This window comes from Cucurbita pepo, chromosome 12 (assembly GCF_057944985.1).
Source record: "Cucurbita pepo subsp. pepo isolate OVF chromosome 12, ASM5794498v1, whole genome shotgun sequence".
Taxonomy (NCBI): domain Eukaryota; kingdom Viridiplantae; phylum Streptophyta; class Magnoliopsida; order Cucurbitales; family Cucurbitaceae; genus Cucurbita; species Cucurbita pepo.
Genome location: NC_141809.1, coordinates 7,550,893 through 7,568,058, shown reverse-complemented (window position 1 = coordinate 7,568,058; position 17,166 = coordinate 7,550,893). Strand labels below are relative to the sequence as shown.

At 34.5% G+C, this 17,166-nt stretch overlaps 1 pseudogene; it reads right to left on the bottom strand.

The window, feature by feature from the left end:
• Positions 1-513: 513 nt before the first annotated feature.
• Positions 514-1,968, bottom strand: LOC147789913 (exopolygalacturonase pseudogene; annotated as a pseudogene).
• Positions 1,969-17,166: the final 15,198 nt, after the last annotated feature.

Here is a 17,166-nt window from a genome sequence, read left to right as displayed (position 1 = left end):
TTGAAGTCATATCCAAAAGTTGCAACGAAAATTACATGATTGACGAAAAAGATAGATTTAAGGACACGACTTGCTAGATTAGTCACCTCTAATGTCAATTCTTCTTTAACGATAATGATGGATGTGTGCCATATGGGACGGATATAGTTAGGAGATTCGATCTAACTTATCGATTCTGTCTAAAAGATTTTTAATGGTAATTAATTTGTTTAGGGTAAACGGAAAGAGGAGTTAGATATTTTTGTTGGTTAAAGATTCTTTCCTTGAGTTATGGATTAGTTTTTTTTAATAATGGTTGTTACAGTTACATTGTCTTATTTCAAATTCAAATCTAGAACGAAAAATAAGACTGGAACCAGTTTATTATATAAGGTCGAGGTACTAAAAACATTAGGTTGTTCACGACACAAAGTCTCCTTCAAACATTCGACCATCTTATTTATTTCGAAAAGTACAACAAAAGAAACTCAAAAGAATGAGAGTCAAATGGATAGAGGCAGTCTACTTTTTTAATTAAGGCTGTCTATTATTTTGAAGTTGTATGGCAATGAACAATTCATGGGACAACATAAGAGAGGAGCATATCTTGGGGTTCTGTCTTAATGAAATGATAGGTTTCACATTCGTGCATTGGGAGGAAATAGGACCTTTTATTCCATTGTAAGTGAGGTCAATGTTGCTTACTTTTACATCGTCACATAGTAAGTGACGGCTGCAAATAAGTTTGATTGCCAGCGGAGTTGCAGAACTTCCTCTAATGTTCTTGAAGCTCACTATACTCATCTTAATTTTGTAAGGAATCTGAAAATTAAAATGAGACAACAAATGGTTTATTTGTGAACTTATAATGAAAAAATGAATCAAAGGTTTGAGAATGCGATCCATACCTACCGATTGCACTGATTCCACGGACAATACTCTTGGTCTATTAGAATAGGGTTGCTAACATTGACCATTATAATGTCCAAAAAGTGCATATTGGTGGCGGTGCCGCTAGCCGCAGAAGCTGGCCACGTTTTGATCCTAACACCATTAGTGGTGTTATTTAACGTGCAGTTCTTTACGATGACACCTTCAACAGGTTCTTCGTTAGTGTATCTTCCAAGACTTCCGATGTTTATTCCATGTCCTGGTCCGCACGTCACATTGGTGACTTCAATTAGTTTGCTTCAATCTCCAAGAGAAATGCAATCATCTCCAATTGCAATTTTGGACTTTGTGATTGTGATCTTATTTGATCGACCGATGTGTATTCCATCAGTGTTGGGATTGTTTTCTGGTGCCATTATATTGATATTATGGAATGTGAGGTTGTTGCAGCCGATGACATTGATATAGAAGTTCTTGCTATCAAGTGATGTTATTCTCTTAACGGTTGAATTGGTGATGAAGTTGAACCTCAAACTCTAAACATTTTGTATAATCAAATAATATTTTGTGAGAGTCGGTAATGATGCTAAAAATTTGAATAGAACCCAATAAAATTGAAAACTAAAAAAAAATTTACTTTTTCCCTGGATTGTTTAAAGATTATCCTCTAGAAAATGAAGAACATTGACCAAATCGTAAATGTCAGAACATTAGAGAAGACATGTAAGAGGCTCTTTCAAAAACAACAAGATGCATGAGATTGAGAAGGAAAGCTAAAGGAATATTACTTACAACCGGGAGTTGGGCACAATTTATGCATTTGTGGCAATTGTTCCTTTTCCAAGCTGCCTTTCCTTGGCCATCAAAAACTCCTTCACCTGATAATGTCAATCTATCAACACGTGTAAAAGTGATCCAATTATCTCCGGGAAGACTTTTTAGTGCCTGCAATGTTCCTCGAAGTTGAAAGTCAATTGGGCTATTACAAGGTCCTTCAAACTTCCCTTGCTTTACTCTAAATATCCCTCCTGGAATAAAAATTGCACTAGAACGATTGGACGTGCATGCATCCCTCCATGCATTTGCTAAAGCCGACATTTCACAACTAACAAAAACTTATAGCAAACAATTGATCAGCTCAACTAGTGATAATATTGATGTTCATATTATATATTTACCTTCATGATGTCAGTACCAGACACTATGTTACCATATCTTTTCAAAGAAAAAACAACATCGGCACTAGATTGAGCATCGACGGTAGGAGCTAACAATAGTAACATCAAAATTGTAGCGGCCAAGAAACTCGATTTGATCGTACTCATGAAGCCTTTGCTTTCTTTTCTTTTTTTATGTATATCGTTTGAAAACTAGTGAGAGACAATGATATTTCCTTTTAGATTTGGAACTTTTTATGTATTTAATACAAATTGAAAATAGGAATCAAATTGAGTTGTTTTTAGCATATTTTGTCTTTACCCACATGTTTGTTAAGAAAATTTCAAGAGGACGCCAAACATAATATTGTTCGAAACTAAACACGCTTAAAATCGTAGGCATATTATGGTAGGCATACGCTTAAAATGACTTGTATGACTATAATAAAGCAACAAAATCACTTGTCTCAAAGTATGGTATTGTAACACCCAAAAATGAAAGGAATTAGATCTAACAAGAATAAGCCGCCCATGTAAGACCCAAATGATCAAAAGGGGAGGAATTAAAGGATTAAGGAAGGATGATGATCTCAAGCAAGTCATTTTTATACCCTAACAAGTAATGTTAAGGTGTTTAAGACCTATGGAAAAAGGATTGGAAAGTAAAAGTAAGTGAAAAGGGCAAAAAGGTCATTTTACTAATTATTAAGGACCTTCCCGGATTTTTAGTTGCTTATCTAGAAAGAATTTAGAGATGCTCAAGAAAAAATGACCAACATGAGATAAATGATTTTTAGAAAAATTATGGATTTTTTAGGAAATATAATATTAAAATATTCGGAAGGCGGGAAATGACCCAAATACCCCTGGAAGAATGTATAATTACGAAAATGGCCATCTGATCAGAAACAGAGCATCTACAGTGACCATCTGAGAAATATCTCACGAAACTCAAATCCCAGCCGTTGGATCTTCCCCAAATTTGGATATGATCTAGAAGATGGACAGATCATCACATCAAACGGCTATTATGCAAAACCAAAGTCGGTGAGGCTCTGACTGGAGTAGATATTTCTGGCGGATTTTCCAGAAAATCTAACTGCCAATTCACGACGATTCTGGAGCTTTCAATGTCGGTTTAAGCTCGCCTATAAAGTCTGGAGTATGGGAAACAATATGGAATAAGACTCGAGCAAGGTCGAGCACCCATTCGAGAGTTATGAGAGTTTAGTTTGTGGGTCTCCTACTCTCGGGTTTCTTCCAAATTTGAGAGCAATTCTCCACCATTCCTCCTTAAACTTATTCCAATAGTTTCCAAACAAGATTACCCACAAGTTATATGAAGGAATTGAGAGCTGAAACGTCGTAGAACAAGATACCCATGATATCGGAAATCCGGCGTTTCGAGTGAGTTGCATACCGATAACGATTTCTGAAAATTAAGGTTCCACACTCAAAGACATTCCTCCAAATCAATTCCTATAGCTTGATGAAAGGATATTTAAGAGGTTCCATGAAGAAATCGGGCCTTGAAAACCCCTAGAATCGGCTACCCGATAAGAAATCCCCTATTTTAGCTCTGGCGAGGAAAATGATTTTGGACGAACTTTGGAGGCTAATATCTTAGGCTATGATCCAAGAAAATGTATGAAATCAATCTCAAGCTCTTCCTTGTAATAGGCTAATATCTTAGGCTATAATCCACGAAAAGGTATGAAATCAATCCCAAGCTCTTCCTTGTAATATCATCGTTAAGTTTCATGAAGAAATCGAGGGGATAAACGAAGAGATGGGGGCTGTGGAAGGCCACTTCCAGACGGCGGCGCAAAGGACGCGCGTCTTCTTCCTTTCCAGAGGAAGAAGACGATGACGTGGCCGGTTCAGTTGAACCGGCCAAGTAAGCCCAAAATTTGGTCTTCCCTCGGTGTTTTTCAATTTTAACCCCCTTCTAGGCTAGTTCTCATAATAAACCTTATGGTTCTAGAAACTAGACACAATAAGGAGTCTATAGAAGAAAAAGTGAAGTAATTCAAATACCGGAAGCTCAAGAACGGAGGTCCTGAACATCAACGATGAGGTACGTAGCCACCTTGGACTTTTCTTAAGAAATACTTGTAGGAATCGCTTGGATTTTCATATGAACCATAAACCAAGTATTACACAAGGATCTATGAAAAAAAAACTTAAAGAACCGTAAGTTAAGGAACATTAAAGTAACCCACTAAATGAGCCCGGATGCCTATGAAACTTTAATGATGAGCATATTATAGCATGTTTAGGTTATATGTGAAATTTAGTGGTCAATGGATAAGTATAAATAGGTAAACCAAGAAACGGGGCAAAATGACCATAATGCCCTTAAGGATCTCTACCTACGGTTCATGAGCTAGATGACCTCCAAATACTATGAAACTCTACAGTAGATCTTATTGTATGATGATTGATGAGGTGGTGAAGTTTGAAAGTCACTGGAACTCGTTAAGTACCAAAACCAAGACTTAGGGGTAAAATGACCATAATGCCCATAAGGAAGACTACCTACGGGTTAAGTCCTAAATGACCTCCCAACATTATGAAATGTTGTATGAATCTTTATCTCATGATGTTGTATAAGGTAATGAAGTTTGGGAATCATTGGGAAACGTTAGATAGCGAAACCAAGATATTGGAAAAAATGTACATCACGATCCACATTACTTTACCTCCTAGGATGACTAACGAGGTACCCATGAAATAAGAGATTCCCCCATAGGTATCCTTGGTTGCTAATAAGATTCTAAGTGTACAAGGTTCCGTTGGACTATTCCTAAGAAGAACCTTTAGGTTCCAACCTTGACCCAAGACGTTATGCATAAACCTAGGATCCCCAAGAGTACAAGGAAACACCTAGGTTAATGTAGATGGTATGCTTAACAAGTTGCTAGGATCCATGCTCGGAGTAACCATTATCTCCCATCACGAAGTGTACCACGAGATTCCTATTCCTCTTTAGGTGAGATGCCCTGCTATATGTACTACGAGTAGGTTGTCATGATGGACTTATTATTTTCCTCACCTAAATGAGATGCTCTGCAACACGATATGCTAGCAGGATGCCACGTTTGTGATAATGTCACCTATGCACTCATGGGGAGAAAACTAAGGGTTACTTTGAAAGTGTTTTCAGGACTAAAACACGATATATGACATGACAACCTCTAACGATTAGTTCCTGAAAACGAAACAAGAAGTCATATCCTAGCTCAAGGTCTAAATATGCTCCAAATCACCAACCATGTCCTATAAGGTTTATTTTATATGACATGAGAATAAGCTCAAGATTTCAAGTTGGTTGGAGCAAGTTTGGAATATAAGCCAAGATGGAACTTAAAGAAACGCCTAAAGAAAACATGTCAAGATTCAAGACCCTTCTAGAATCCTCTAAGGAGCCCATTATGAACTTATGACCTTCTAGAATAATTCATGCTAGTTATTACGATGGGTTCATATGATCACGAATGTATATAACGACTTACGCCTAAAGAAAATAAGAATCTTAGCAACTTATAAGATTAAGAACCAAGAACAAGTTATACAACCACCAAGACAAGAAGAATGTTAGGTACCACTCAAACATAAGGGACCAAAGTCCACAAGACTCAAAATTCAAGAATGCTAGGTATTACTCTAAGCATGTCTAATTGTGGCTCATAACTCCCACCATGCGGTGCTTTCTAAGGATGATTTTTTCCTCCTCTAGGTGGGATGCCCTGCACCATGTTTGCTTTGCAGGATGTCACGTTTGGCCTCATTCCCCTCACCTAGATGAGATGCCCTACGCCATGTTATGATTTGCAGGATGCCATGTTCATGTATGCACCGATCACGCGACCTATATGGTCGATGTTATATTATGCGACCTTTATGGTCTATGCCATGTTCATGCATGCATCGATCACGTGACCTTTATGGTCTATGCCATGTTCATGCATGTATCGATCACGTGACCTTTATGGTATATCATGGGGAGAACCTATGGCCACGATGGAGCAAGAAGAGAGTAAGTTACCCTAGCCATGAATTAAGAATCTCCTAAGACCTCCCATGGTACGTCATGTGTATGACTTAGACTACGTTGCTTGGAACGTAAGAAGCCTTGAGCGTAGGTATTAAGACTGTGTCGCTTGGAATGTATGAAGCCTCAGACACAGGTTGACAAGTTTATGTCTAGTACCGTAAATCATAAGGGGAGTGTCTTGGAGAATGAATTAAGAAACATAACAAGAACTTACAACAAGAACAAGAACAAGAACAAGAAAAACAAAAAGTGTGGTACCCTAGCATATCAAGGACACGATTAAGAGCCTACAAGTAGGCTGCTTACTGAGTCTTGTACTCATTCTTTATTCTCCATTTTTTCAGGAAATAAGAAGCTGGTCAAGGTCGGGAGCAGACTCTGGAGCTGGTGCCATAGACAAACCTCACCCATCGTCCTTCTACCCTTTTGTGTCGTCCCTTAACTTGTGTTTTAACTGTTATGTTGTGTTTTAAAATACTTTGTATAAACTTTATTTTTGTTTGATATGTTTTAAGTTTTGGTTGTTTTATTTTGATGAAAAATTTACCCGTCTTTTTAGAGTCATCGAGTCAGCCCGATCTTTACAGGTATGTCCCTAAAATGGTAGGTATATTGAATCGGCTAAAAGAGTCATTTTCACCCATGTAAATTAAAGGACAAGCTCTCACAAGCAGAAGTTCATAACTCACTCAGGATTAAGATTAAGTCGCATATGATCATCATGTGAAATATTAATCTTCTCAATTAACAGATTTATAAAGAAATTTTAAATATTTTTTGGTTCTGTCTTATACAAACTCATTGTATATGATACCCCCACTTACATATCTCCACATGAACGATTTGGATAAAATCATTTGTAACGATTACAAAGTGAGCCGTATCAATAGTGATACCAGGATAAAGCACCCAACTTTATCCATATACTATAGACTCTTTAGGTTATTACTTGAACACGATTCTCTTGTATGCACCCAACTTTATCCATATACTATAGACTCTTTAGGTTATTACTTGAACACGATTCTCTGCTATGTCAACCACATATTGTTCGAGATTACATTAATAACCTTGATTTTCATACCATGGATAACAATTAAATTACAAATAAAATAATAAAAATTATAGTTAAAAAGTAAATAATTAATTAGGAGGCTTTATAGCATAAATCTTAACAATCTCCCACTTGCTCTATACCCAACACATTCTCTCACTTGCCCTAGAGAAGATGAGACATGTCTAGTAATCCTAGACATTCTAGATGACCCTCAAACACTTTAGCCTAGAGAGTCATTTTATATAAAACAAAATAATTATCATTAAAAGTCATTTTGGTCACAACCACGATGCTTTCTCTCTCAATTTTTATAGATTGATCTTTTAAATTTCCTTCATATTAGTCTTTGTATCACTATCATCACAATGAAAGTGACAAACTAAATCACATGTGAAACACCTTTCAAATGTTTAAGAAATTATTATAGTCATACCAGTCATTTTGTTGCTTTAAAAGTAAAAAATGTTCGGTATACTATACTTCACAATCTAAGGTAAAATTGATCTTAACCTAAATTTTCTAAATTTATGTAACTAGTGTATCACTTAAAGATCAAATCTTTAACTCCATACACAAAATAAAAAAATTCTCATTATCCAGGGATACTTTGAGAAAACTTTAATTTTTCCGGTCATACATTAGTTTAACTAATATAATTTAATTAACTATATATTTAAGGTTAATTCTCATCTATGCATTAATTATCTCCCACTCAGGAAAGATAATTAATTATACTCTCAACATTTGAGGTTACTTACGATACTCTTCCTCTTACTTTATATTTAAATGATCATTATCATTCTTTGAAGTCTTGCATCAAATATTTGACAATTTTGTCAACATAATATATATGACACAATATTGACATTTATCCTTAAATCTCTATTTTTAGGAGATACAAAATTATTCCAAATCTATTTATGTTAGAGTGAAAGATCACATCAATTCATAAGGAGTAATATGTCTCCAGCCTAAAAAAAATTTTGAAAAAATTCACTCATCAATTAGTAATTTTCTTGTTTTCACAAGCTCATTACAATTTATTTAAAGTTATAGGTTATCAAACCTTCTATTATAGATTAAATTCATTTCAGAAATCAACTTTTACTCCTTTAGCAAATATTTTGCTTTTGAATTTTAATAATAAATCCATATAATAATATGTGCAGATGTATCCTCTTAGATTTCTTTTGACAAAAAGAATTCTAAATATTTATTTAACATATCTCATATATACAAAAATGAATTAGAGAATAATAATAGACTCTAGAATTACAACAGGAGAGAAAGTCTACTTCTAGCTACTTTCTCCTATTAAGTTCAACTCTTTGTCATGAATCCTGTTTTGAAGATCTATATCTTCTTATCTATACATAATTTTTCTTTTGTAGGTCAATTCATATCGTATGAGTTTAACCTCATCAAGAATATCTACAAATCTCTGGATTTTATGACTTTAAAATATTTATCCTTCGTCATCATCCCTCATAACTATTTTGAGGGTAATAAGTCCTTAAATTGGTTATCTAACATGACAATTTGAATTTTAGTAGGATTGAATCATCTCATAATTTCCCCACTACAATGAGACTTATTGAATTAATGACTAGGATCCACTTGACTCTCAAGCGAAATTAAATTGTTAACAACTTTGGTTAACTATTAAGGGCTCCACTTGGAACTATTTAATTAACACTATCTCACCTTATTATAAGTGTATGTCCTTCTATGAACTTCTTTAGAAAATTACATTTGTCATACCAATATGTTTTTCTATTTAGAATTAAATAAAGGACTATTTTGTTTCTCTTTAGGAGTAGCCTACAGTTAGGCATAATTTTGAACATATTTGTCTTAGCATATATGCTTGATTACAATTATTGAAGTGTTGTAAACTAAGTTTACTACATTTCCGTAATTCCAAAAATTGTCTCATAGACAATTTTGAAGGCAATCATGTTCACTGTGCAATCTCGATTGCATATCCTAACAAGAGTTCAATAATAGTGTATAATTTTTTTTTTTAATACGTGACTATATCTAATATAGTATTGTTTTCTCCTCTTACATCACAATTTTACAAAATTGTATTATGTTGAGAGTTGGAAATAAATTCCACCTTCTATCAACTAATTTTAGTACACAATATTCTCGGACTATTGACAGATGTCCTTATCGTACTATCAACTAAACCTTAAGCCCTAAACCTTAATATTAAATGATTACATATATTCCATAACTAATTAAAACTAGAAAAAGAAAATATAAACTAACTAAATCTAGAGAATAAAATAAAATATACTACTCTTCAAATTTAAAATATCTAATATATATTCCCTAACTAATATATTTTTCAAATATTAAATGATTACCTATATTCCATAACTAATTCAAACTAGAAAGAAGTTGCACTAAATTCTAACATCTACATCATCAAGTATTTTTCAAGAATTACATATCAAGTGTAATGAAAAACAAATCTTGGTAGTAGATCTTATATCAGCTATAAGGGGTGTCATCTAGTCTCCACAAAAAATCTAGTAAATCAAATTTACTTTCATTTAGTTTTTTTTTCCATAGAGTAATTTGGAAAATTTCTTTCACTATAAGCTAGGAACTATTTCCTATCAATAGCTTCAGTCATAAAATTTTTCTTGATTTTTATAATACTTAATTTCGAGATTATTTAAATAAAATTTAACTTCTATGGACTTAATCATCTCATATGTTTTTTGTCTTTTTCTTATCTTTTAGTCATGACATCCAACATATTAACTAGAAGATATGAACAAAGCTTTCTCATCACCTTTGATTCATCAATCATGTGCTCTTCGAATAATTCGATTCACAATAGGTCTTGAGAACATTTCAAAATAAAGACAAAAAAAAAAAAAAAAAATACACTTCCATCATAGTGCTAATATTATTTTTTCAAGTATTAAAATTTTCTCAACACAGTAGTGAAAATTAACAATGGAGAGATCTTTGAACATTATATTTGAAATATATAAAATATTATTTAATTACAAAGTTCAAATATAAAATATTATTTAATTACAAACCATCAACTATCCATTCAATTTGAGCATGAGAACAAACAATTTTATAAAATGAACCCTATAAATCATTTCTAATGCTATGGTACTTTAGTGATTTAGAACAAGTGCAGCCGTAGGGTAGGTCAAGTGTTCCTTCACTAAACTGATACAATCTCAACCAAACATTATATCAGAATAACTCTTATTCCTATAATATTTAATTACCATTAGTTCAATCGAGAACATCATTAACAACCTTAATGATCTATTCGTAAATGTAACCCATCATTTTAGATCTTGTAATTTTATATGCTTGATCCACTCTTATGTCTCTACATATAGTTCAAGTATTCATACTATAGCCAGAGTGTTCTTAGTTTATTGGATTTAGATTAATGATAGTAAAGTTCACTTTATTCAAAAACAATCTTTATTGGTTTGGTCTCGTTTCCTCTTATAGAATCATTTGCAACCAATAGGTTTTACTCCATCTAGTTGATCTACAAGTTCCCAGACTGAATTGAAGTACATTGACTCCATTTCAAGATTCATGGCTTTAATCCACTGATCTCTATCTTCATCATTCATTGCCTGTTTATAGGTCAATGGATCCTCAACGCCAACATCAAGTATGATGACTTGAGTTTCTACCAAACCCAAGTAACGATCGGGTTGAGTTATAACCCTCCCACTACGTCGAGGCATTCTCAACTCTTGAAGAATGTGATTGACCAGAAGTGTCAGCTCCATCAACAACTCTTGTTGAAGGACCAGCTTAATCAACAACTCTTGTTGTTTTATCAGTAGCTTCTTTAGAAATCTCACTTAATACTAGTTTGCTGCAAGGTTGATGATTTCTTACGTGGTCTTTGTAACGACCCTAAATTTCCACATACTCAGAGTCGCTACTAACGTCTCATGCTCATCTATAATGCAGAAATATAACTCTTACATGAACATAGTTGATAACGTTAACTTCAAAAAAAACGTTTAAAACAACTTCTTCTCTGGAAAACTGAAATTTAGAGAAAACAAAAATAAATACAAAATAATTTAAAACAATGAAATGCAAAACAACCTATTCTAACTTAAGACTAGAAATTTAAATATGAATCTACCCTATGCACGTGCCACAGTCTCTGCTCGCGATGCCGCCGTCCTCCGTACAAGTGCGCCTTGCCTTTACCTGAAAAATGATGTGGCACACGGCCTGAGTATTTCAAAGAATACTCAGTAAGTGGCCCCACTATAGGGGCCATGCAAATGCAAACACATGCAATCATGATTTAGGGACCTATCTCTAATCATCTTAGGGGTGGCCTCCAGTCTTGGACAAATTGGATGTGTAGTACTTCCCTACACACGACTCACACGTACGAGTGTGAATCCCTAGGGCGCTCGCACACCCCCTGGACCCTCTGGTCAAGCTAATCTGTAGCGACGTCCGGAGGTCAGCGGAACCCCATAGTGTCATGCACCTCATGAACGCCCTCATCTGTGTGCTTTTGCACCTGTGCGCATACACGCTCATCATACGGTTCGCATCCGCACTCATCATCTCTAGGGGAAGTAGCCCTATGCTTATGAACATACAATATGCATGAGGTCCCTCTAAATCCATCATAATGTCTCTTCTGACACAACCCTCTAGTCTCATCTCTTTGTTACTCTAGGTAACACATATTCGTGGATATTTATATTAATATCATTTTCACGCTCTTAGGGTTGTGTCCTATGTCGATCTAACGACATGATGCAATATGGCACTCATCATCATATAGCATGCTCAATATGGAAAACGTCATCATATTAAGGTAAACGTCACGCAATCATCATACTCATCATATTGCCACAAAGTGCATCAAACATATCAAGTACGACATTCATCAAAATATATATATACTGAGCACATCATCAGGTATCATAACCCACACATCATCATACTCATACATCATCAAAGTCATACATCATACATTATCATAACTCATCTACCGCATCGTACGACATAGTTCATACATCATCGTAACTCATACAATTTTTAGCCTATCCTATAGTAAGGCCACTTACCTGGTTGGCCTCAGCCGAAGTATTCCCTAATTTAATTAACGTAAGCACCCGTTCCTCGAGAGCTGCTCCAAAGGTTGCTGGAGCTCGCTTCATATCCCACCGTTCGTCACATTTTGTTAGTATTTCACATTTTAATTAATAATCCAACTAACAATGTGAAATACAGCTCTAAAACGGTCTCAGTAAAAATCGAATTCCAAGTTTTCATTGTTTCTAAATTTTCTAAAACTCAAATTGAAAATATGTCAATATTATTTCATGCTTCTTTGAATCATTCAATCCAACTATGGTTTGTTATAATATTATATTCTTTGGATGCAAACAATAATAATTTTTCACATCTTCCATTTTCCTTCTCTTATGTTGTACCTTTTGTTCTCTTCTCTCTGTATTTTTTTTTTCTTCCTATAAATGATTATGCAATTATAAAACAAATTTCAATCAGTTCTGTTCTCCTCTCTTTCCACTCTCTAATTAACAGAAAAATATTTTCAATCTATTCTGTTTTCTTCTCTTTCCTACAAACTACTGTTATTAACCGAAGCCATTTTCAATCTATTATGTTTTCTTCTCTTTTTCAAATGACTATCCAATCAAATAAGTCAATTACAATCCATTCTTATTGACAAAACCATTTTTCAATCAATCAATTATGATTTTCTTCTCTTTCCATGCATCAATCAATTATGATTTTCTTCTCTTTCCAAAAAATGATGATCCATGCAATTGACAAAACCATTTTTCAATCAATTTTGATTTTCGACAAGATATCCAAAAATCTAAATAATTGAAAAAAGAGATGTAAAATAACTTTTCTATTTCGTGCAAAAATAAGAGAAGAGGAGATCTAACTTACCCATAAGTTTTCTCTCTTTTCCTTCCTATCAAATCTCCTTGGAGTGAAGCCATTCGATCCAATTTTTCTCTCCCAAAATCTTCTATCTTTCTTTTGTTTCTTTCTCCCATTTTTCTCTTTCCCAAAATCTACCATTTTTTTGTTTCTGTCTTGTTTCTTTCTTTTGCAGATCATTTTGCAGTTGGAGGTGTTGGGGAAATATTTGGGGAAGGTGGAGAGAGGGTCGATAACTTTTTTTTTTTTTTATAATTATTATTTACTTATTATTATTATTTTCTTTTTTTTTTTCGGGTCGTTACAGTCTTCCTCTAAGAATGTAGCATTTGTTGATACGAACACTCTATTTTCTTGAGGGTCATAAAACAAACCACCTTTCGTCTCTTTGGGGTATCCTACGAATAGACATAATTTTGAATGACGTTCTAATTTCTTGGGGTTTTGCAACAACACATGTGCTGGACATCCCCAAATTCTGAAGTGACGTAAACTACCTTTACGCCCTTTCCATAACTCATAAGGTGTTTTTGAAACACTCTTAGTAGGAACCATGTTCAAAATGTATGTAGAAGTCTCCACTGCATATCCCCAAAACGGATCGGGTAATTGAGCGAAACTCATCATAGACCGAACCATGTCTAACAGAGTTCTATTTCTCCTTTCTGATACAACATTTTGTTGAGGCATACCAGGGGCTGAGAGTTGAGATCTTATTCCATGTTCTATCATATAGTTCTGAAATCTTAAGTCCATGTACTCTCCTTCTCGATCTGATCGAAGTGTTTTAATAGTTTTACCTAATAGATTCTCAACCTTAGTCTTATACTCTCTAAAATTTTCAAGAGCTTCGAACTTGTGACGCATTAGGTAAAGATAGCCATACCTTGAATAATCATCAATAAAATTGATGAAATATTCATACCCTCCTCGTGCTTTGAAATTCATTGGACCACAGAAATCTGTATGCACGAGTTCTAAGGTTTCTTTGGCTCTATAACCTTTTTCGGAAAACGATCGTTTAGTCATTTTACCCTCAAGACAAGACTCACATGGAGGTAAAGAGTTGTCTTCTAACTCATTTAGAAGTTCTCTTTTAACCAATCTCTCAATCCTATTGAGATTAATGTGGCCTAGTCTTAAGTGCCAAAGATAGGTATTAGGAGAAATCTTTTGTCGTTTATTTTGAGTTTCAGCTGTTTTAAACATCTCGGTATTTAAAATAGCTTTTTTTTCGCTCGGTTTTAACATATATAACTTGTTTTCTAGTTTTGCAGAACAAATATGAATACCTCTTTTGCAAATGAACACTTCATTGATTTCAAAAGATACTTTATACAATTGCTCTAATAAACAAGAGATAGATATTAGATTTCTTTTTATTTCAGGAACAAAAAGTACATTATCTAATATAATGAATCTATCTCCAAAAAAAACAACTTTAAATTTTCTACTGATCTTGCTGAGACAACCTCTCCTGTTCCAACCCTAAGTGTTATCACGCCGTCCGCAAGCATTCTCCAGGAGCTAGTTTCCTGGTAAAAAGAACAAATATGATTAGTCGCCCCTGAATCTAGTATCCAAGTTGAGTTGTCAAACTCTACTAAAAATATTTCTACAACGAGTAAATCATATTTACCTTGTTGTGTCTTTTCGACTTTCTTCTCTGCAAGGTATTTTGGGCAATTTCTCTTCCAGTGCCCATTTTCGTTGCAATGGAAACATTTTCCTTTATCTTCTTTTTGAATCTTGTGTTTGCGGTTAGTAGGAATCTTATTTTTCCCTTTACCCTTCTTCTTCATCAAAACACTTTTAGAAGTTGAAGGTCCAGACTTATTTTTGGAGGACGATCCTCGTAGTAATTTCTTTGAGATAACAACATTTGCTTCTCCTATTTGTTCCTTGTTCGTTAAGAGCGACTGATAAGTCTGTAGCTCATTGAGAAGAGCAGTCAAGTTATATTCTATTTTGTTCATTACCACATTGGTGCAGAACTTGAAGAAGCCCTTCGGAAGAGACATCATGATAAAACTGACTTGAATCTTCTCATCAAAGATAGCTTCATTTTCTTCTACCACATTGAAATGGACCATCATGTCCAGGACATGTTCTCTAATTGAGGTCCCTACTTTTATACGGCAGTTGTAAATGTATTTTATGGCTTCATGTCTAAGGGAGAAGGACGATTGTCCAAACATCCCTTTTAGAGATTCCATAATCTCTTTAGCAGTACCCATAACATCGTGTTTCTTAGCCAAAACATCAGATATGCTGGCTAGAATGTACACTCGGGCTTTGTCATTTGCCTTTATCCATCTGTCATACGCATCCTGAACTGTTCGGTTTGCATTTGAGCTGGGGTTTGGAGGACACTCCTAAGTTAAAACAAACCTTAAATCATCAATTATCAGTATTGTGTTTAGGTTTGATTTCCAAGTTGCGTAATTGTCGCCGTTTAATTTCTCAGAAGCGAGTAATTGTACTATTGAGTTTGTGATGCTGTGATATAAAGAAAATTCTATTAGTGATTTGACTTAATCCTGTTGAATCCAATCAGTTTTAGCAAATGTAATGTACCCAAAAATTATTAATTTGCAACGATACTTTAGTGAGTTAGAGCAACTGCTACCGAGGGGCAGTCAATCACTCATTCACTAAACCAAGACATTCTTGACTTAAACACTAGTCCCAGAATAACTCTTGTTCCTACAGTGTTTTTAGTTATCATTATTTTGGTCAAGAATATACTAACTCTTAGTAATTCTTCGTAAGTGTGACCCGCCATTTTCAGACCTCAAAGATCGGTCTCAACAATGCTATCGAATGAAAAAGCCAAAGTTGGGAACGGATCTAAGAAATCCTATCCATTTCTGGAGTTTGCGTTGTTTCGACTCCCATGTTACAACCCTCCGAATGGGTAGTTGCTCTAGGGCAACATGCAGGCGGAACATGGGAATCTCACGGTGCAACCTAGTGGTGGAGACCATAGGACGTGTTGATATACTTCCTTCTCCCACTTACTATAAATACTTTCTCTATTCACCTTGTTATTGACTCATGCAAATACCTTTCGAATGGAGAACGCTCCCAGGGCGACACGAGGCCGAGCATGAATCTCACGGTGTGAATTTTTCAGAGAGCGTAAAAAGGAAAACAATGTATCTTATACACCTTTTTCCTCCCACTAAGTATTTTAGACAGTTGGGTATACTCATTACTTAAGTATATTCCGGCTAATTAAATATAACCTAAGTCTAGGTGATTTTTCCAAAACTTACATCACTCAAGCATGCTCATAAAACTGGGCTAACTAAGCTCAAGTACTGGTCCGATCTCTAGGTAGTAGGTGTTCCGTAAACCGTCAACTTAAGTACCTCCAGCCTTAGACAAGATCGTGCCAGGTGAGCTTTCTCGTAACCACAATTTTGTAAGACATCGACCTATTTTAACTTTTAAAATTGATCGTGCTCGGTTCTTAACCCTAAGTGAGCATGCACTTATCTTTATTATAGATTTAACGTCTATCTCGTTTTATGACGTTGAAAATAACCTATAACATGCATCTAACATGCTTTATATAACAATTATATAATCATCCATTCCATGCAATAATATAACAATTTATATCTATTACTCATGGAACCCTAAACATGCATACTATACATTATAACACTTATAACATACTTGGAATGCATGAAACATGCTTAGCCTATGGTGGGATTTTAAATCTATATGACATACTTTATGCACATACATTTTCTATTTAATTAAACCATACATTCATAATGCATAATTAATTAAACACGCTAGAGTGGATTGGTTTTGGCATTTTAAAACAAACAATTAACTAAATTATTACATTAATAATTAAAAACAACTTGAACCCCTCCCGAGGATCACAAACTTGAAAACTAATTCCCTTCTTGAATAATCTTAAAAATCTAGCATTTTAAACCCTTTAAAATTAAATTTAATAGATTACTCAAAATTCTAATCATATTAGAACAAATCATAATCATATTAGGTAAATATCATGCATTCAATTTAAGAAATAAATATCCTAATTTAAT